We start from the raw sequence: 23,515 nt of genomic DNA, 5'->3' as shown, positions 1-23,515 counted from the left end.
AATAGCAAGGAGAGATAAGAAAGCCTTCCTAGTGATCAACACAAAGAAACAGGAAAAAAATAGAATGAGAAAGATGAGAGATCTCCAAGAAAATTAGAGATACTCAGGGAACGTTTCATGCAAGTCCAGTTCAGTCGCTCAGTTGTATCGATTCTTTGCGACCACATGGAGTGCAGCATGCCAGGCCTCCCTGTCCATCACCAACTCCCGGAGTTTAGTCAAACTCATGTCCATTGAGTCAGTGATGCCATACAACCATCTCATACTCTGTCATCCCCTTCTCCTCCTGCCTTCAATCTTACCCAGCATCAGGGTCTTTTCAAATGAGTCAATTCTTTGCATCAGGTGGCCAAAGTATTGGAGTTTCAGCTTCAGCATCAGTCCCTCCAATGAACACCAGGACTGATCTCCTTTAGGATGGACTGATTGGATCTCCTTGCAGTCCAAGGGACTCTCAAGAGTCTTGTCCAACACCACAGTTCAAAAGCGTCAATTCTTTGGCACTCAGCTTTATAACTCTCACATCCATACATGACTACTAGAAAAACGATAGCTTTGACTAGACAGACCTTTGTTGGCAAAGTAATGTCTCTGCTTTTTAATAGGTTGGTCATAGATTTTCTTCCAAGGAGCAAGCATCTTTTAATTTCATGGCTGCAGTCACCATCTGCAGTGAGTTTGGAGCCCCCAAAAATATAGTCTGCCACTGCTTTTTTTCCCTACTGTTTCCCCATCTGTTTGTCATGAAGTGATGAGACTGGATGCCATGATCTTAGTTTTCTGAATGTTGAGTTTTAAGCCAACTTTTTCTCTCTCCTCTTTCACTTTCATCAAGAGGCTCTTTAGTCTTCTTCACTTTCTACTATAAGGGTGGTGTCATTTGCATATCTGAGGTTATTGATATTTCTCCCAGCAGTCTTGATTCAGCTTGTGCTTCATCCAGCCCAGCGTTTCTCATGATGTACTCTGTATATAAGTTAAATAAGCATAGTGACAATATACATCCTTGACAGTCTCCTTTCCCAATTTGAAACCAGTCTGTTGTTCCATGCCCCATTCTAACTGTTGCTTCTTGACCTGGATACAGATTTCTCAGGAGGCAGGTCAGGTGGTCTGGTATTCCCATCTCTTGAAGAATTTTCCACAGTTTCTTGTGATCCACACAGTCAAAGGCTTTGGCATAGTCAATATAGCAGAAATAGATGTTTTTCTGGATCTCTCTTGCTTTTTCAATGATCCAAACTGGAAAATTCTTAGATGAGAATACAAAACCAGCTTACCTGCCTACTGGGAAATCTGTATGCAGGTCAAGAAGCAGCAGTTACAACCAGACATGGAACAATGGACTGTTTCCAAATTGGGAAAGGAGTATGTCAAGGTTCTATATTGTCACCTGGCTTATTTAACTTATATGCAGAGTACATCATATGAAATGCCAGGCCAGATGAAGCACAAGCTAGAATCAAGATTTCAGGGATAAATATTAATAACCTCAGATATGCAGGTGCTGCTGCTGCTAAGTCACTTCAGTCCTGTTGGACTCTGTGTGACCCCATAGACGGCAGCCTACCAGGCTCCCCCGTCCCTGGGATTCTCCAGGCAAAAACACTGGAGTGGGCTGCCATTTCCTTCTCCAATGCAGGAAAGTGAAAAGTGAAAGTGAAGTCGCTCAGTCATGTCTGACCCTTCACAACCCCATGGACTGCAGCCTACCAGGCTCCTCCATCCATGGGATTTTCCAGGCAAGAGTACTGAAGTGGGCAGATATGTAGGTGAGACCACCCTTATTGCAGAAAAAAGGGGAATTAAAGAGCCTCTTGATGAAAGTGAGAGAGGAGAGAGAAAAAGATTGGCTTAAAACAGCATCCAGAAAACAAAGTTAATTGCATCTGGTCCCATCACTTCATGGCAAATAGATGGGGAAACAATGGAAACAGTGACAGACTTTATATTCTTGGGACTAAAATCACTGCAGATAGTGACTGAATCCATGAAATTAAAAGATGCTTGCTTCTTGGAAGAAAAGCAATGACCATCCTAGACAACATATTAAAAAGCAGAGACTTTAGTTGACCTACAAAGGTCAGTCTAGTCAAAGCTATGGTTTTTCCAGTAGTCATGTATGTATGTGAGAGTTGGATCATAAAGTTGAGCACCAAAGAATTGATGCTCTTTAACTGTCGTTTTGGAGAAGACTCTTGAGAGTCCCTTGGACTGCAGGGAATTCAAACCAGTCAATCCTAAAGGAAATCTGCCCTGAATGTTCACTGGAGGGACTGATGTTGAAGATGAAACTCCAGTATTTTGGCCAACTGATGTGAAAAACTGACTCACTAGAAAAGACTCTGATGCTGGGAAAGATTGAAGGCGGGAGGAGAAGGGGACAACAGAGGATGAGATAGTTGGATTGCATCACTGACTTGATGGACATGAGTTTGAGCAAGCTCTGGGGGTTGGTGATGGATCGGCAAGCCTGGCATGCTGCAGTCCATGGGGTCACAGAGAGTTGGACATGACTGAGCAACTGAACTGAACTTAAAATTGGTTTCTTTTTATCAGATGATAGTTATTTGAAATCCCTATGTTTGTTGGTCTTCTCATTGTTTCCCTTGATTTCATAGTGAGTCTGTGTTTGTGTGTGCATCAGTAGTGTCATACAGCACCTTCCTACCAGGCTGTCCCCTCCCTCTCCCTGCTCTCATATCACTGGGAACCTCAGCATGATGGCCCATTAGCCTGTTTCTTCCTCTGTGAGCTGGAGGCCCAGGCTCAGATCCCGTCCATAGAAACAAAGTCGTGCTACATACCAATTAGGAAATTCTGTTTCTGGAACCCTTGCTGCTCTACTAAGCAGGTCTGTGCAGAGATGAGCTTGCATTCTCAGTGTGTGACCTCCTGGATTTTCCACCTTACTGCTCGTGACTTCTGACTCTCCTCCTCAGAGCTGTCAGCAGTTTTTGCAGGAAGTCCACAGAACTTTCAGGAGGCCTTTTCTGAGCTGCTTGCTTACTCTTGACCGCTCAGCACACGTTTAATCCCCTGCCACCTGCTGTTGGTCCTTCCCTGTTTCAAATGTCTTTCCTTCTTCTCAGCAACCATCCAACCCACTCATTCTGTGCTGGGACTCCTTCTCATTTCAGTGGGAAGTCTATAGTTTTATGTGATCTTCCTTGATTTTATCTTATGTGGACTGATTTTTTTCTTTTTACAAGACGTCCGGAAAACTTGCTTCTACTTTTCTACCAGTATTTTTTCCTTTACTGTCCAATTTCCAAGCCCATCAACATATTTCAGATATTTCTGAAATGATAACTATTCCCTTAATTTTGAGAATTCATTTTCCTTACTTCTAGCTGGATCTCAGGCCATTTTAAACAATACTTCCTGGAAACTCCCTTTCACTCACTTGCTATAAAACAGGATTTTTTTCTCCTTTCTTCTTCCTGATGCTAAAATGTATTGACAGAAAGTAGAGTCCTTACAATTCTTCCCCATCCCCTTGTCTTTACACACACGTGTGTGCATATGGACTGGCTTGCATGCAAGTGCCCACCTCCCATCACATCTGCAGGCTCTGATTGTGCATGTCTGCCTGCTGAAAGCCTTGACCTCCATGTTCCACTGACATCTGAGATTCAGCTTATCTGAAATCAGACTCCTTTGCAAAATGTCACGTGATCCTTCCTTCTTGAAGGCATGACTGTGGCTTCCTTTCACCTGCCTCTGCACTGGGGCCCTGTGGCCCCCACCTGTGCCCCTCAGCTCTCGGGAAGCCTGCCTCTGAGCCAAGGACTGCCACCACCTGCTTTGGGCAAGAGCCTGGATCAGTCTTCACACTTCCCACCTGCTTATTATCATGGCTCATTCTCACCAGGACCGGGTCTGCTCTGTTTTGCTGAGGTCCTCTGTTGCTGCTGACATGGTGCACACCCCTGCCTTCTCTTCTCTCCATTGTGACTATCCCTGGTTCCCCAAGTGCCCCAAAATTCTCTGTCCCCGGTCTGCTGACTTCAGCCTTGTCCTGAGTGCTCTCGAGCCATTAGTTTTGGTTTCCAGTAATAATTTTCATTTCTTTAGTGTCCACTTTTGTTTTTAAATACTTTTAAAATCCTTCCAGGAAGTTTTCCTGATCATCTTGACCAGGGGGAACCTGGCTTAATATTGAATCACTGCCACAGACGTACTTTTCCTGAGATTCCTGTCAGTTTTCCATTTTAAAGTATGTTTGCACCTTTTATAAAATGCCCATGGGATTTTGACTGAAGTGTTTTGAGTTTAGACACACTTGAGTTTGAGTCCTAGCTTGTTTACCTTGTAACTATATGATTTGGGGCAAATTATTTATTTGAGGCTCAGTTTTTCATCCACAAAGTGAGGAAAGTCAAAGGGATTTTGATAAGGATTAAATGACATATCAGGTACTTAGGTAAGTGAAGTGATGTTTGGAGTGTATAGTTAGATACCCAGGGGGTTTGCATCTTGGCACTTGCCCGGTGGCATTGGTCATCTCCCATGGCCTCTATGGTCCTGTTACCACTTGGTAATGATGGACAGTTCATGACCACATGCTCAGCACAGAGTGGCTGTCAGAGCCGTCTTGTCATTGTTCTTGTTGATGTATGCATACCTGGATGTCTCCAGTCAGTGTTCTTGTATCATGTCATTCTTCCTTAGTTCTGCCTCCTGCCTCCTCATAAGCTGGTTGTTTACAGACGAGGAAGCACAAGGTTCCACAGCAAAGCTTCTAGAAGATGATGGTGCCGGGATCTATGATTTAAACTGAGGAGTTGCCTGGCTTAAAGTTCATGTACTTTGTGTGAGATCATGATGAAGCTGACATGCAGTAGGGGGTTCTGCCAGTGTTAGTATCCATACCCACCTAGGAGTAGCACACCTTCATGTCTCAGGGGAGCTCCTGCTTAACTGGGGGTGGGGAACACACAGACCACATGTGAAAGAATTGCAGATGCTAAATGTGCTGTGGGAACACAGGCAATGCCACACTTAACTTCCTGGGGTACATGGGGAGAAGCCCCCCACCACACCCAGAGAGGGGGCATTCATAGTGGCACTTGAAGGTTAAGTAGGAGTTTGCCAGGTGGAAAGCCAAGGGGTCTTTGAGAAAAATCATCTGCCCCAGAAGCATGGGGCTCTGATGGATCCTGGTGCATCCAGAAAACAGGGAGTCATCTGGGGTGGTAGGAGCAAAGGGGCCCTTGAGGAGTATGGGAGGAGATGTGGTGGGCAGAAGGCCATGGGTCAGGGCACATGCATGGGCCAGACCAGGACACGGAATTCTGTCACAGAATCATTGGAGATCTGTAAGGTGTTTTCCTGGCAGGAGATGGGTGTGCTTGTCATTGCTTTCTGAGGTCTCCCTGCACAGTGGGAGGTGGCTGCATGAGTGTGGCAACCAAGGAAGAGATTATTGAAATATTTTAAACAAGATTTGAGAGCTGGAGCAATTGAGGTGAATGACAGTCTCATTTTAGAGATGGATCTGAATTGGAGATGGTTGGTTTCAGCTAATGGCTAGACTTAGAATGTGCAGGGTTGTCAAAAATCAACAGGTTTCTAGATTGGGAGATTCAGATGGAAGATGTAATTTTTGAGTAATTTTAAATAATTCATACTCTCAAAATTTTTGAACAATTCTCAGTTTGTCAATGAAAGGACTCCTTAGTTACATCATTTAACAGCAAACAGCAAACCTAATTAGTTGGCTTTTTAAAATGGTGGCTGGGACTTGGGAAGGCCCTTGAAAAGAGAAGCTTTCAGCTTGGTTTGAGGGAGATCAAAACCATTCATTTAAATTCCATTCCAGTCTGTTTATGAAATTTTATTTTAGGATACTTGAGATTTATTGATCACTTGCTGAAAAGAGTGAAGTCTCTGCATGGGAGCTTCTATTTAATTCATCTATGTTGCTCATGCTGTGGTTTCAAAGGCATGCTGGGATGTCTTGCTCCATCAGGAAGCTGGCTCCCTCAGTGGTGTGGGAGGCAGTGCTGGCAGGCTTACATCTCTGAAACAGAGGCCATGAACTTGCCTCAAAGGAAGGGCTTTTAAAAAAAAAACAAAGACACTTCTAACATCTGAATTAGAGCAGGACAGGATCAGCAGGCACTTTGAGCCTGGGATGGTAAGAGAAATCCACTTTTGTGGTGGAAAGCCTCATGCAACATAGAAAAGGTGTGTTGGGGCCTGTCTCCCAAAAAGATAAAGCAAAATGTTTTGACCAGGAAGATGGAATTTGAGTGTCTTCAGGTGAGTAAAGTTTGAACAGAAATAGCTGTTAATCATCTGAGCAATAATTTATGCTAAAGACAAGAAAAAAGAAAAACTAAGGCTTAGAAACAAAAATATATTTTGCTACTTGAGAAGCCCTTTGAAATCTTTAGAAACAGTGAAAGAACAGAATTTATAATTTGGAGTTCATTTTCTCTTCTTTTCTAGTGACTTAATGTTTTTATTTAATTGGAGGGTAATTGCTGTACAATGTTATGTTGGTTTCTGCCATACAACAATGTGAATTAGTTATAACTCTACATATCTGCTCCCTCTTGAGCCTCCCTTCCATGCTCCCTGCATCCTACCCCTCTAGGTCATCTAGTATCTTCATTCCTTCCATTCAGATAGGTTTATCAGTACCATTTTTCTAGATTCCATATATATTCATTAATACATATTTGTTTTTCTCTTTCTGACTTAATTCACTCTGTATAACACGCTCTAGGTTCATCTACCTTACTACAACTGACACAAATTTATTCCTTTTTATGGCTGAGTAATATTCCATTGTCATCTGCATATCTGAGGTTATTGATATTTCTCCCAGCAATCTTGATTCCAGCTTGTGCTTCTTCCAGCCCAGCATTTCTCAATATGTACTCTACATAGAAGTTAAATAAGCAGGGTGACAATATACACACCACCCTTATGGCAGAAAGTGAAGAGTAACTAAAAAGCCTCTTGATGAAAGTGAAACAGGAGAGTGAAAAAGTTGGCTTAAAGCTCAGCATTCAGAAAACGAAGATCATGGCATCTGGTCCCATCACTTCATGGGAAATAGATGCTCAAAATTCTCTAAACAGTGGAAACAGTGTCAGACTTTATTTTTTGGGCTCCAAAATCACTGCAGATAGTGATTGCAGCCATAGAAATTAGAAAGACATCTATTTACTCCTTGGAAGAAAAGCATTTTACTGACCAACCTAGATAGCATATTTGGAGAAGGCAATGGCACCTGCCTCTTGAGAAACCCAGTGCTCTTGCCTAGAAAATCCAAAATTGGATGGAGGAGTATATTGTCATCCTGTAGGCTGCAGTCCATGAGAAATGGTCTGCTGGAAGAAGAGTCGGACATGACTGAATGACTTCACTTTTGACTTTTCACTTTGATGCATCGGAGAAGGAAAATGGCAACCCATTCCAGTGTTCTTGCCTGCAGAATCCCAGGGAAATAGACGGGAAACTTGGTGGGCAGACTTAATTTTTCTCCAGGGTCACTGCAGAGTTGGACATGACTGAAGTGACTTAGCAGCAGCAGCAGATAGCATATTGAAAAGCAGAGACATTACTTTGCCAACAAAGGTCCATCTAGTCAAGGCTATGGTTTTTCCAGTGGTCATGTATGGATGTGAGAGTTGGACTGTGAAGAAGGCTGAGTGCCGAAGAATTGATGCTTTTGAACTGTGGTGTTGGAGAAGACTCTTGAGAGTTCCCTTGGACTGCAAGGAGATCCAACCAGTCCATTCTGAAGGAGATCAGCCCTGGGATTTCTTTGGAAGGAATGATGCTGAAGCTGCAACTCCAGTACTTTGGCCACCTCATGCGAAGGGTTGACTCATTGGAAAAGACTCTGATGCTGGGAGGGATTGGTGGCAGGAGGAGAAGGGGATGACAGAGAATGAGATGGCTGGATGGCATCACTGACTCGATGGACGTGAGTCTGAGTGAACTCCGGGAGTTGGTGATGGACAGGGAGGCCTGGCGTGCTGCAATTCATGGGGTGGCAAAGAGTCAGACACGACTGAGCGACTGAACTGAACTAACTGAACTGACTGAATATTCCATTGTATATATGTACCACAACTCCTTTATCCATTCGTCTCTCAGTGGACATCTACATTGCTTCCATGTCCTTGCTGTTGTAAATAATACTGCAGTGAACGTTGTGGTGTATTTCAGAATTGTGTATTCAGAATATGTGTATTTCAGAATTGTGGTTTTCTCAGTTTATTTCTCTAGTAAGGGGGTTGCTGGATCATATGGTCATTTTATCCTAGTCTTTAAGGAATCTCCATCATGTTCTCCGTAGTGGCTGTATCAGGTTATGTTCCCACCAACAAGGCAACAGGGTCCCTTTCTCCACATCTTCTCCAAGAATTTATTTTTTGATGGTGGTCATTCTGATTTGTGTACTTGTGTTAGTCACTCAGTCATGTCCGACTCTTTCTGACCCCATGAATTGCAGCACGCCAGGCCTCCCTGTCCGTGGAATTCTCCAGGCAAGAATAGTAGAGTCGGTTGCCATTCCCTTCTCCAGGGAAACTTCCCAACCCAGAGATCAAACCCAGGTCTCCTGCATTGCAGATGAATTCTTTACCATCTGAGTAGTACCTGGGAAGTAGTACCAGCTGTGAAGTACCTGGTGTGAGGTGATACTTCATTGCAGTTTTGATTTGCATTTCTCTAGTAATGAGTGAGGGAGAAGGCAATGGCAACCCACTCCAGTACTGTTGCCCGGAAAATCCCTTGAATGGAGGAGCCTGGTAGTCTGCAGTCCATGGGGTTGCTAAGAGTCAGACATGACCGAGCAACTTCACTTTCACTTTCTACTTTCATGCATTGGAGAAGGAAATGGCAACCCACTCCAGTGTTCTTGCCTGGAGAATCCCATGGACGGAGAAGCCTGGTGGGCTGCAGTCCATGGGGTCGCACAGAGTCGGACACGACTGAAGCGACTTAGCAGCAGCAGCAGCAGCAGTAATGAGTGATGTTGAGCATCTTTTCATGTGTTTATTGGCCATCTGTATGTTATCTTTGGAGAAATGTCTGTTTAGGTTCTCTGCCTATTTTGATTGGGTTGTTTGTTTTTCTGATTTTGAACTGCTTATATCTTTCAGAGATTAATCCTTTGTCAGTTGCTTCATTTGCAATTGTTTTCTCCATTTCTGAGGGTTGTCTTTTCATCTTGTTTATAGTTTCCTTTGTTATGCAAAAACTTTTAAGTTTAATTAGGTCCCATGTGTTGACTTTTGTTTTTATTTCCATTATTCTAGGAGGTGGGTCAGAGAGGATCTTACTGTGATTTATGTCAAAGAGTGTTCTGCCTGTTTTCCTCTAAGAGTTTTATAGTTTCTGACCTTAAATTAAAGTCTTTAATCAATTTTGAGTTTATTTTTATGTATGGTGTTAGGAAGTGTTCCAGTTTCATTCTTTTATAATACATGTAGCTGTCTAGTTTTGCCAGCACCACTTATTGAAAGTGAAGTTGCTCAGTCGTGTCCCGACTCTTTGCGACCCCATGGACTGTAGTCTACCAGGCTCCTCCGTCCATGGGATTTTCCAGGCAAGAGTACTGGAGTGGGTTGCCGTTTCCTTCTCCAGGAGATCTTCCTGACCCAGGGATTGAACCTGGGTCTCCTGCATTGTAGGCAGACACTTTACCGTCTGAGCCACCAGGGAGCCACTTATTGAAGAGGCTGTCTTTTCTCAATTGTATATTCTTGCCTCCTTCTTCAAAGATAAGGTGTCCATTGATGTAATGGGCTTTATATCTTATTCCATTGGTCTGTATTTCTGCTTTTATTCCAACACCATACTATCTTGAGGATTGTGACTTTATAGTATAGTCTGAAGTCAGGAAGGTAGATTCTTCCAGCTTCATTTTTCTTTCTCAAGAATGCTTTGGCTATTCAGGGTCTTTTGTGTTTCCATACAAATTGTAAATTTTTTTGTTCTAGTTTTGTGAAAAATGCCATTTGTCATTTGATAGGGACTGCATTGAGTCTGTAGATTGCTTTGGGTAGTATAGTCATTTTCACAGTATTGCTTCTTCCAATCCAAGAACATAGTTTATCTGTCCATCTGTGTCATTTTTTATTTCTTTCATCAGTGTCTTGCAGTTTTCTGCATACAGTTCTTTTGTCACTTTATGTTGTTTTATTCCTAGGTATTTTATTCTTTTTGTTTCAGTGATAAATGTCATTGTTTCCTAAATTTCTCTTTCTGATTATTCATCGTTAGTGTATTGGAATGCAGGAGATTTCTGTGTATTCATTTTGTATCCTGTAACTTTGCTAAATTCATTGATTATATTCTGGTGGCATCTTTAGGGTTTTCTATGTATAGTATCACATCATCTGCAAATAGTGAGTTTTACATCTTTTTTTCCAATCTGTTGCTGCAGCTGCTGCTGCTAAGTCGCTTCAGTTGAGTCCAACTCTGTGTGACCCCATAGTTGGCAGCCCAACAGGCTCCTCTGTCCCTGGGATTCTCTAGGCAAGAATATTGGACTGGGTTGCCATTTCCTTCTCTGATGCATGAATGCATGCTAAGTCGCTTCAGTCGTGTCCAACTCTGTGCTACCCTATGGACAGGAGCCCACCAGGCTCCTCTACAGGATTCTCTAGGCAAGAATACTGGAGTGGGTTGCCATTTCCTTCTCCACTTTTCCAATCTGGATTCCTTTTATTTCTTTTTGTATTGATTGCCATGTCTAGGTCTTCTAAAACTATATTGAATAACAATGGTGAGAATGGGTACCCTTGTTTTGTTCCTGATCTTAGAGGAAATGCTTTCAGTTTCTCACCATTGAGAATAATGTTTGCTGTGGGTTTGTCATATATAACCTTTATCATGTTGATGTAGGTGGCTCAGTGGTAAAGAATACACCTACCAATGCAGGAGACTTGGATTTGATACCTGGGTCAGGAAGATACCCCAGAGAAGGAAATGGCAACTCACTCCAGTATTCTTGTATGAGAAATCCCATGGATACAGGAGGCTGGCAGGCTACAGTCTGTGTGGTCACAAAAGAGTTGGACACAACTTAATGACTTAACAACAACAAAAGTTTCCTTCTGTGCCGATTTTTTGGAGAGTTTGTTAAATCATAAATGGATACTTAATTTTGTGGAAGACTTTCTCTACATCTATTTTGATGATCATATGTTTTTTGTTTTTAATTTGTTAATATTTTGTATCACATTGATTGATTTACATATGTTGAAGAATCCTTACATCCCTGGGATAAATTCCACTTGATCATGTTTTTCTTATTTCTTGAGGTAGAATTGTATTGCTCTAAACATTCCTCATAGAACTGCTTTTGCTGTATTCCATAGGTTTTGAATTGTCATGTTTTCATTGTCACTTGTTTATAGGTATCTTTTGACTTCCTCTTGAATTTCTTAGTGATCTCTTGGTTATTTAAAAGTGTATTGTTTAGCCTCCATGTGTTTGTGGGGTGTTCTTACAGTTTTTTTTTCTGGTAATTGATATCTAATAGCATTTTGGTCAGAAAAAATGACTCATACAATTGTAATTTTCTTAAATTAACCAGGGGTTGACTTTGTGACCCATGCTGTGATCTTTCATGGAGAACATCCATGTGTACCTCAGAAAAAAGTATATTTTACTGCTTTTGGATGGAATATCCTGTATAAGTTAGGTCCATATGGTCTAATGTATCATTTAAGGCTTGTGTTTCATTATTAATTTTCTGTTTGGATGATCTATCTTTGGTCTGAGTGGTAGTGTTAAAGTCTCCTGCTGTTACTGTGTTACTGTTGATTTCCCCTTTAGTAGTTGTTAGCATTTGCCTTATGTATTGTGCTCCTATGTTGAGTGAATATATATTTATAATTGTTATATCTTCTTGGATTGATCTGTTGATCATTATGTAGTATCCTTTCTTGTCTGTTGTAATATCCTTTATTTTAAAGTCTGTTTTATCTAATATGAGTATTGCTACTCCAGCTTTCTTTTGATTTACATTCATATGAAATTTCTTTTCCCAGCCCCTTTTAGTCTGTACCTGTCCCTTGGCCTGAAGTATTTCTATTGTAAACAGCATATATATGGATATTGTTTTTGTATCCATTCAGCCAGTGTGTATCTTTTGGTTGGAGCATTTAATCCATTTCCATTTAGGTTAGTTTTTGATATATATGATTCTGTTACCATTTACTTTATTGTTTTGGGTTTGCTTTTGTCGGTCTTTTCTTTCCTTGTGTTTCTTGTCTAGAGAAGTTCCTTTAGCATTTGTTGTAAAGCTGGTTTGGTGTTGCTGAATTCTCTTAACTTTTGCTTAAATTAAAAAAGCTTTCAATTTCTCCATCCAGTTTGAATGAGATCTTTGCTGGGTAGGGTAATCTTGGTTGTAGTTTTTTTCCTTTCATCACTTTCAGTATATCCTGCCACTCCCTCTGGCCTGCAGAGTTTCTGCTGAAAGATCAGCTGTTAACCTTATGGGGATTCCTTTGTATGTTATTTGTTGCTTTTCCCTTGCTGCTTTTAATACCTTTTCTTTGTGTTTAATTTTTGTTAGTTTGATTAATATGTGTCTTGGTGTGTTTCTCTTTGGGCTTATCCTGTATGGGACTCTCTAGGCTTCCTGGATTTGGGTGGTTATTTCCTTTCCCATGTTAGGGAAGTTTTCAACTATAATCTCCTTAAATATTTTCTCATACCCTTTCTTTTATCCTCTTCCTCTTGGACAAAATGTCGGTGTGCTTAATGTTGTAAAGCACATGGAGGTCTCTGGGACTGTCCTTTTTTCTTTTCATTCTTTCTTTATTCTTCTCTGCTTCCATTATTTCCACCATTCTATATTCCAGCTCACTTATCCAGTCTTCTGCCTCGCTCTGCTGTTGTTTCACTCAAGTGTATTTTTTATTTCAATTACTGTGTTATCATTGCTGATTGTCTGATTTTTGTTTCTTCTAGGTCTTTATTAAACACTTTTGTATGTCCTCAACCCACACCTCAATCCTATTTATCTATGCCTCCATTTTATTTCTGAGATTTTGGATCAACTTTACTATCATTACTCTGAATTCTTTTTCAGGTAGACTACCCATTTCCTCTTTATTTGTTTGGTCTTGGGGGTTTTTACCATGCTCCTTCATCTGCTGTATGTTTCTCTGTCTTTTCCTTTTGTTTAATTAATGTATTTGGGGTCTCCTTTCCACAGCTTGCAAGGTTTCAGGTTCCTTTTACTTGTGAGGTTTGTTCCCCTGGGTGGGGTTGGACCAGTGTCTTGTGAAGGCTTCCTGGTAGAGGGGAGACTGGTGCCTGTGTTCTGGTGAGTGGATCTAGGTCTTGTCTTGCTGAAGGGCAGTGCCATATCCAATGATGTGTTTGGAGTGTCTATGAGCTTGGTATGGTTTTGGGCAGCTCTGGCACTGGAGCTTGCTGGCCTTGGGTGGGTCTTGGTGTTAGTAGTAAGATGGAGGCCTTTGAGAGTGCTCTCATTGATTAATATGCCATGGGGTTGGGAGTTCTCTGATTGTCCAGCATCCTGGACTCAGGTCTCCTACCTTGGAGGTTTCAGGCCTGACTCCTGGCTGGAGTACCAAGACTCTACACAATGCAGAGAAGAAAGAGAAAGAAATAGAAAAAAGAAAGAAAAAAAAAAAACAACAAACATACAAACAAAGAATGGACAGACAAAACCCTGAAACAAATGGTAAAACTAAACAGACAGAAACACAAATAAACTCACATACACTCATAAAAAGAAAAGACAAGAGAAAAAAAAAAGGAAGAATGAAAAGGGGAACTAAGACAGAAGAGAGTAATCAGACCAATAAACAAACCCCTAGGGGCTTCCCTGGTGGCTCAGATGGTAAAGCATCTGCCTGCAACATGGGAGACCCAGGTTCATTCCCTGGGTCAGGAAGATCCCCTGGAGAAGGAAATAGCAACCCACTCCAGTGCTCTTGCCTGGAGAATTCCATGGACAGAGGAGCCTGGTAGGCTACAGTCCATGGGGTTACAAAGAGTCAGACACAACTGAGCAACTTCACTGAAAACTAGTAAAATACAAAAACCAAAAACATGGAAAAAATACAATATAGTGAAAAAGTACTGTAGACATAGGAAAAAATAAAATTTAAAAATAAAAGCATAGAAAAGGTAATTAAAAAAATAAAAATTAAAGGAATAATTTTAAAAAGCAATAGAACATAGCAGAAAAAAAGACAAAAACATAGAGATAGTGTTAGTAAGAAAAGTATTTTCCCTGAACTCAGTTGTGAGTGTCCTCTCCCCGACAGTGAGGTCCTCCGATTCTACTAGGAAGTTCTCTGGACCTGCCTTGGGCACTGTGAGGTCAGCTCAGACTCGGATCTGGGCTTACTCTAGCTTGTACTTGCTTCCAGAGTCCACCATTGCCCCCAAAGTCCACAGTCGCAAGCAACTGGGGGAATTTCATCCCAACTGGGGGAACTTGCTGTGGTTGCACAAGCACATTTCCTTCCTCTTTAGCCACACAACCCCTGGTGTGCCCCATTTTGGTTTTGGTCCTGCCTGTGTTTGTAGGCAGTCCTCTGGCATCTGTTTCCCACCCAGACAAGGGGAAGGAGAAAGAGCGGCTGCTTAGGGCTCACTTGCTCAGTGTGGCCAGGGAGGGGGAAGGATACAGGATCACAGTTGTGATGTGTGGGGACTGCCTGCCGCAGAGGCCTTTGGGAAGGTGCTACAGCCTGAGGTGGGTTGTGCACTCTCCTAGGGGAATTGGCCCTGGGTCATGGGTCCCTCAATAGTGTTAGGGTGCACAGGCTCCCTGAAAGGTGTCCACAGGGACCTGCACCTGCTCACAGCTTGGTGGCAGTCCACACCTCACCTCTGGGGTCACAGACCACAGCCTTACCTCCCCCCTGCCTCCCATCCCCCACTAGCACACAAGCTGGCCTTGGCAGCAGCCGGCCAGCATTCCCACCTCTGCAGTCACAGACTGCAGCCATGGCTCATCCCACCTGTGGCACTTGCAAAGGCTGCATCTTGCTGTCTGAGAGCTTGTGGAGTTAGAGCTTCCCTGTGATAATGATCTCTTATCTCCATGGGAGGCCCAGGTTTTTCTGTGGACTCCCTCAGCTGTATCATACTAACCCCTTCAGGTTGTCTTCATGGCAGTCACTCCCAGTCCTCTCCCTGGGATCAGACCTCCAAAGCCTGAGCCTTAGCTTCCAGCCCCTACCTACCCTGGAAGGCATGCAGACAAGTGTCTCAGGCTGGGCAGTGGTAGTTAGCTTCCATCCCTGTGTAAAATTCTCTCAGCATTGCTTTCCACATACCTGTTGCTGCACTCTCCTCTGAGGTTCCAAGGTTCCCCTGTCCCTGCCCATGAAGGGTTTTCTGGGTGTGTGGAAACTTCCTCCTTCACAGCTCCCTCTCAGAGGTGTGGGTTCCAAGCCAAATCCTTTGTATCTCTCTTTTTTTGTTATTTCTTTTGCCCTACCCCATCATATAGAGATTAGCTTGCCTTTTTGGAAGGTCTTCTGCCACCGTTCAATAGGTGTTCTGTAGGGGTTGTTCCACGTGCAGATGTATTTTTTTTTTAATATAAATTTATTTTAATTGGAGGTTAATTATTTACAATATTGTATTGGTTTTGCCATACATCAACATGAATCTGCCACTGGTATACACGTGTTCCCCATCCTGAACCCCCCTCCCTCCTCCCTCCCTGTACCATCCCTCTTCGTCGTCCCAGTGCACCAGCCCCAAGCGTCCAGTATCATGCATTGAACCTGGACTGGCAATTTGTTTCATATATGATATTATACATGTTTCAATGCCGTTCTCCCAAATCATCCCACCCTCTCCCTCTCCCACAGAGTCCAAAAGACTGTTCTATACATCCGTGTCTTTTTTGCTGTCTCGCACACAGGGTTATCATTACCATCTTTCTAAATTCCATATATATGCGTTAGTATACTGTATTGGTGTTTTTCTTTCTGGCTTACTTCACTGTGTATAATAGGCTCCAGTTTCATCCACCTCATTAGAACTGATTCAAATGTATTCTTTTTAATGGCTGAGCAATACTCCATTGTGTATATGTACCACAACTTTCTTATCCATTCATCTGTTGATGGGCATCTAGGTTGCTTCCATGTCCTGGCTATTATAAACAGTGCTGCGATGAACACTGGGGTACACGTGTCTCTTTCCCTTCTGGTTTCCTCGGTGTGTATGCCCAGCAGTGGGATTGCTGGGTCATAAGGCATCTATTTCCAGTTTTTTAAGGAATCTCCACACTGTTCTCCATAGTGGCTGTACTAGTTTTTTGATGTGTTTGTGGGGAGGGAAGTGATCTCTATATCTTACTCCTCTGCCATCTTGAAGGCCTCCCTCATTTCCTCTTAATTGTATTTCTGAGATCCAGACAATGAAAATTAAAGCTTTTTTTTTAGTCACAAAAGTGTGTAGCTGTTGACCTGCTTAACAGTCTGCATTGTTTACTCTGACAGATGATTTTGTCCCCAACAGTGCTGTGCTATTAGTAATACTTTATGTTGAGACCATCTTCTGTGGGAATGGAGGGAACTTTATAGCATTTTCCAGTGTATCAGGAGTGAAGTCATTGGTTTCAGTTAATTATTCCTGAGAGTTGAAGTCTGTGTGTAGCAGTGTGAATCTGTGGGCGTGTGTGCCTTCGCTGAAATGGTGTTTTTAAGTCCTTATTCTACTAGTTCAGTGCTTTCCTGGAAATGTCAGTAATTGAGAGAAGTCATAGCTTTGTCATCTGGGTCATCTGAAGGTGAGAGTAGTAAATGATTAGGATATTAACCATTATTATTAACTGCATTTGATGCTATTTATTGAACATTTGCTAGAGCTTGAAGCACTGTGATTGCAAAAATTACCTCAAGCTATAGGTAGCTCAGTGGTAAAGAATCTGCCTGCCGATGCAGCAGATGCAAGAGACACGGGTTCAGCCCCTGAGTCAGGAAGATACCCTGGAGTAGGAAATGGCCACCCACTCTAGTATTTCTTGCCTGGAAAATTCCATGGACAGAGGAGCCTGGCAGGCTATAGTCCATGGGGTCTCAAAAAGTCACACATGACTGAGCATCCACACATGCACACATGCATCCTCATTTTACCCCGGGAAGAGTGAGGTTCAGGGAAATTAAGTAACTGTTCAAAATTTAAAATAGGAACCAAGGTGCTAATTGCCACAACATCCTACCTCTTGCATTTAAAAAAAAAAAATTCTTTCAGCTAGATAATACTAGAAGCAATGTTACATATTTAAACTAGAGAAAATGTCAAGTTATATTCAGCTTGGAATTTTTTAAAAAACCATGAGTTTTCAGGGTCTCTGAGAATAGGCTCTGTGTATTGCAGGAAATCTTGTATGCTTAGTTGGATGTAGGAAACCTTACTTTTTGGGAGGGGATTTACAATGACCTTGAGTAAGTCAGCTGACCTCCCTGAATGATGTTCACAGCATTACTGCTGTTACATAATAAATATATTTGAATCTGTGCCATGAGTAAGGTCTGTGACGCATGTTTCCTCCCTAGGAAAGAGACATTTACACTTGAGTGAAATTTTTGTTCCTTCATAGTCAACCGACAATTCAGGTGTTAAGTTGAATAAAAATGAACTTCTAGGTTAAATACTTCTTAAAAATCATAGAAGTCCATCTACTCTCCTTTGCCTGAGTTTGATCCACCTGATGGGCTCTTCCAAGGTTGTGCCTTCCCACCTCGTCCCTCTTGTCAGTACACCACTGACCAGCTCACCTGTCCAGTAACTGTGTCTGCTTAATTGTTAAGCAACTTCCTTCTGAACCCTGAATGCGGCCTCTGTTGTATCCAGATTCTCTTAAGGTATCTAGTTGAGAAAATGATGGGTTGAATATTGGTGATTTAAGTGTTTGAATTCAGATGTCACGTCTTGGAAGAAATGAGCTAATTAGTACCATGTTTGTATGTTCAATATCATATTTGTTATTCATTCTTTGGAATCTCAATTCTTACTCTTGTCCTCATATGAATATCCTCTACTTTCCAACTATACACTGTGCTAGTGGTGCCACTGAAGAAGGAAATGGCAACCCACTCCAGTATTCTTGCCTAGAGAAATCCATGGACAGAGGAGCCTGGTGGGCTGCTGTCCATAGGGTCGCACAGAGTCAGACATGACTGAAGCGACGCAGCAGCAGCAATGGTGCCACCAAGGAGAACTCATATGATGTTTTCTCTCCAACTGATTTCTTAAATATTTGGACAAACAGAGCTTGACCAACTACATCCTATAAAATTAGTCAGAAACAGGACTTACACTATTTCCAGTTCCCTATCTTTACTTATGGGATTAACTCAAGTGCTACAAAATATTATACACACTATTTTATCTGGAGCCAAAAAAAGGTTTAAGGAAAGTCATTGTAAAAGCTGTTCCCCCAACCTGATAGTTTTATTTCCTTTAATTTTGAGAATGTATGTTATTTGTAATATGTTACTATTGGTAGGATATTCTTGTGGTAAAATACAGGCAGAGACTCACAAGAAATTTTGAGAAGTTGGGGTATTTGTTCAACTAATACCAAATTATGAAGGTACCTTTTCTTGTGGTTTTCAAAATATACCCTAGGAAATGTCTCTTTATACCATCTTCCATATGATAACTAGAGCTTAGAGTGAGTTGGTGTGGCCTCATTAGAAATATATTAATATCAGCATCTTCTAAATGACCTCTAGTCATTGGAAAGATATACTCCATTGTCCCAGCTCAACATGAATTCCCCCTGCTCTAATAGCTAACTTCTTTGTCTTCTCTATTGAATAGGAGTAACAGCTTTACATATCTTCCTGGTCATGAAGTTCAAAATGGTATTCCTCACCGTCCTGAAAGGCAGGTGTTACTTTGCTCTGACTATGAGAAGTGGAAGACAGGTGAAACCAGTTAATAGCAACTTCACAGTGAAACATGCTTTGCTCTAAACTTGTCACCAAGTCAGGAACCCCATCAACCCTACTGGCTCAGAACTAGGTGTGAGGAAATTCCCTTCCATGTATTGAAAACTCTGACTGTTATTTGTTGTTTTTGTTTTGTTTTTGTTGTTGTTGCAAATAATATATGTTCACTGAGAGGAAATTTATAAAAGCCCAAGGTCATGGCAGTTTGGACATTTTTACTTTCTCTTGAGCTCTTACAAATTTTTCAAACCATCTCAGTGAATAAGAATTATTTTCATCCATGTATGTATCCACATGCACAGTTCTTTTAACGTTGTTTTACGTTTTTACTCCCTGTTCCTTTTTAAACTTTTTTTGTCATTTATAAAACAAGCTTGTTAGCAAAACAAAGAAAATCCTGGGTTGAGGTGACTTCAGTGGTGAATTTCACTGGACTTTTAAAGAAGAAATAATACGAGTCCTACATAATCTCTTTCAGTATATTGTATTTAGGTGGTATTAAAAATGGGAACCTACTTAATTTAAACTGAAATTGAGGTTTATGTTAAAACCAACATTTTGCAAATGTGCTTTTAAGGCTTAACCAGGATCTGTATTCTAGGGCAGTGAAAACAGTTTCTTGACACTCTAATGCAAGTGATAGATACTACAGAGATGTGGACTTTACTGCGATACAAGGGAATTACATTTAAATTTTGAAGGCATTTTATATAAAGCACAGCTATAAACCTAATAATTTTGATGTATTAAGTTATCTTTAATACTTTTTCTATAAAACAGGTAATGTTTATATCCCACAATGAAAATTTTTTATATGGTGAAATTGGCTTTGCTGTTAACATCACTCCAAAAACTTGCTAATTTCACACTCCAGAAATGTTTACTGAGGACCATTTTTTATAAAACTGTCATTGCTTCTAATTTAGACTTTTGCTTAAAAGGAAGTGAATATACAAAATTATATTGCCCCTACTGTGCCAAAAGAAAATATTAAAAGTAAGTAGGAGAAGGCAGTGGCACCCCACTCAAGTACTTTTGCCTGGAAAATCCCATGGTCAGAGGAGCCTGGTGGGCTGTAGTCCATGGGGCCACAAAGAGTTGGACATGACTGAAGTGACTTATCACATAACACATAGCAACCTAGTATCAGTCCTGAAACATTGTGGTGTAGTTTTACCTGTTTCTGGAACTTTGATAAATATGTCCTACAGTACACACTCTTTTGTATCTGCTACTTTGCTCACTTTACGTGAAGTGAAGTGACTCAGTCATGTCCAGCTGTTTGTGACCCCATGGACTGTAGCCTACCAGGCTCCATGGGATCCATCCATGGGATCTTCCAGGCAAGAGTACTGAAATGAGTTGTCATTTCCTTCTGCAGGGGATCTTCCTGACCAAGGGATCAAACCCGGGTCTCCTGCATTGCAGGCAGATGCTTTACAGTCTGAGCCACCAGGGAAACTGTCATTTATTTTCATTTTTTCATGGTTTCCCACTGTGTGAAGATTTCATATTTTATCTAGCTACTCTGCTGTTTGTGAACATACCTGTTTTTCATTTGAGTGATTTTAAAATGCTGTCATGACATTCTTGTACATTTCTGTTGGATATATGCCTGGGGGTAGATATGCATATGTCCAGCTTTATAAGAACCAGAGAAGGCCATGGCACCCCACTCCAGTACTCTTGCCTGGAAAATCCCATGGACGGAGGAGCCTGGTAGGCTGCAGTCCATGGGGTTGCTAAGAGTTGGACATGACTGAGCGACTTCATTTTCACTTTTCATGCATTGGAGAAGGAAATGGCAACCCACTCCAGTGTTCCTGCCTGAAGAATCCCAGGGACAGGGGAGCCTGGTGGGCTGCCGTCTATGGGGTTGCACAGAGTCAGACATGACTGAAGCAACTTAGCAGCAGCAGCAGCAGCAGCACACCTTTATAAGATATGGTGAAATATTTTTCATAAGTAATTCTACCAATTGATAGTTCAGTCAACAATATATGAGAATTCCCATTATTTTACATTCTTGGCAACTTTGGTACTATTATGGTCTTATTTTTTGTATGACTGACCATTCTGATGGTTGTGTAATATTATATCACTGTGGTTCAGTTTATCTTTCTCTGATTATTAATGTGGTCAGTAACTTTTTATTATGTTTGGGTTCTCCTTTGAGGCTTCTCTCTCATTTTTCTATGGGTTGATTGTATTTTTCTTAGTGGCTGTAGCAGCTCTTTATTATGGATTCAGATCCTTGGTCAGTTAAGCTTTTACTTTCTTCATGGTGTGTTTTTTTTTTTTAATTTTAAAAATTATCATCTATTTTTATTTTTTGTTTTTAAATATTTACAATGTTGTGTTGGTTTCTGCCATACAATAATGCAAATCAGCCATAATTATACATACATCATGTCCCTCCCGAGCCTCCCCCATCCCATCCACCCAGGTCACCACAAGCACAAGACTGGACTCCCTGTGCTAAACAGCAACTTCTCACCAGCTATCATCTTACACCTGATAGAGTATGTATGTTGATGCTATTTTCTGCATATGCCCCACCCTCTCCCTCCCCAACTGTGTCCTTAAGTCTATTCTCTACATCTGTGTCTCCATTCCTTCCCTGCAAATAGGTTCATCGATATCATGGTGTCCTTTGATGATTACATTTAATGGAGTCTGAATTATCTGTTGCTAGCTCCATAGTTTGTGTAATGGGTGCTCTGTTTCAAAGTCTTTGCCTACTCTGCAAGCAACCAGATGTCTTCCTCTATTATCTTCAGAAGCTTTGTTGTTTAGATTAAATCTATAATCATCCTTGAAAGTATGTTTATGAGGCACAGTTCATATTGTATTATCTATCTGTATAGGTGAGAGTCTGCTATGTGAATCTCTTTTCTACTGTGTGTGTATATCTTTGTAAAAATGTTAGCATGCTTAATTATTATTGCATAGTAAAATGTCTTGATGTCTGGAATAATCTCTCTGCTTTGATATTTAAAAAAATTAATGTTTGGTTACGCTTGGTTTTTGTTGATGCACATGGGCTTTCTCTAGTTGCAGTCAGCAGGGGCGACTCTCTGTTGTGGTGTGTGGCCTTCTCACTGTGTTGGCTTCTCTTGTGGAGCACAGGCTCTAGGCATATGGGCTTCAGTAGTTACAGCAGAGAGGGTCATTACTCGTGGCTTACGGACCCTAGAACATGCAGGCTTCAGTAGTTGTGGCTTTAGTTGCCTACAGCATGCAGCATCTTCTTGGACCAGGAATTGAACCATGTCTCCTTCGTTGGCAGATGGATTCTTTATCCACTGTACCACCAGGGAAGTCCCTTTGATTTTTTTTAAAGATTATCTTGGTCATTTTAGGCTCTTTTGAATATACATTTTAGAATCAGTTTATCATATCCCCCTAAAAGGCACTGGCACACTTGGGATGTCAATTAGAACTTCATCAGATTTAGCCATCAGTTTGGAGAAGAGTGAAGTAACTGAGATTTCAAATCCACAATCATGATAAATTTGTTTATATACACATACATCATTTTTACTTTCTCATTGAAGTTTTTTTTTTAATTGAGTTACAATTGATACACATTATATTAGTTTTTTTGCCTTTTATACTGTAAAAAAAAGATGGTTGGATGGCATCACTGATTCAATGGACATGAACTTGGGAGAACTCTGGCAAGTGGTGAGGGGCAGGAAGGCCTAGCATGCTGCAGTCTGTGGGATCACAAAGAGTCGGATACAACAACAACATATTAGTTTTAGGTGTATAACATAATGTGATATTTATATAAATTATTTTTTCCCTCTTTATTTTATTTTTTTATTTTTTAATTTTATTTTATTTTTAAGCTTTACATAATTGTATTAGTTTTGCCAAATATCAAAATGACTCCGCCACAGGTATACATGTGTTCCCCATCCTGAACCCTCCTTCCTCCTCCCTCCCCATACCATCCCTCTGGGTCGTCCCAGTGCTCTAGCCCCAAGCATCCAGTGTCGTGCATTGAACCTGAACTGGCATCTCGTTTCATACATGATATTTTACATGTTTCAATGCCATTCTCCCAAATCTTCCCACCCTCTCCCTCTCCCACAGAGTCCATAAGACTGTTCTATACATCAGTGTCTCTTTTGGAGTATTACTCAGCCATTAAAAAGAATACATTTGAATCAGTTCTAATGAGGTGGATGAAACTGGAGCCTATTATACAGAGTGAAGTAAGCCAGAAGGAAAAACACCAATACAGTATACTAACGCATATATATGGAATTTAGAAAGATGGTAACAATATATAAATTATTAAATGATCCAGCTAACATTCATTAACAAATCTAGCTAACATTCATTAACATACATAGTTAACAAATTCCTTTTTTCTTGTGATGAGAACTTTTAAGATCTGTTAAGTACAGTTACTTATATTTTGTAACTGTAAGTTTGTACCTTTTCACCATCTTCACCCATTTCACCTAGCCTTCACCCCCACCTCTGGTAACTGTCATTATATTCTCTGTGAGCTTTTTGAAAAAAAATTCCACATATAAATGAGATGATATGGTATTTGT

The 23,515-nt window shown here is 41.1% G+C and overlaps 1 protein-coding gene and 1 non-coding gene across 2 annotated transcripts in view; one reads left to right on the top strand and one right to left on the bottom strand.

Moving 5' to 3' along the window:
• FMN2 (formin 2) overlaps positions 1-23,515 on the top strand; it is a 159,134-nt gene that overhangs the window by 8,195 nt on the left and 127,424 nt on the right. The gene's annotated exons all lie outside the window — the stretch shown is intronic.
• On the bottom strand, positions 9,618-9,690 carry TRNAC-ACA (transfer RNA cysteine (anticodon ACA)). Its single transcript has one exon. It is a non-coding gene; the product is annotated as a tRNA-Cys (tRNA).

Source organism: Bos mutus, chromosome X (assembly GCF_027580195.1).
Source record: "Bos mutus isolate GX-2022 chromosome X, NWIPB_WYAK_1.1, whole genome shotgun sequence".
NCBI lineage: Eukaryota > Metazoa > Chordata > Mammalia > Artiodactyla > Bovidae > Bos > Bos mutus.
This window is presented reverse-complemented; position numbering and strand designations above follow the sequence as displayed.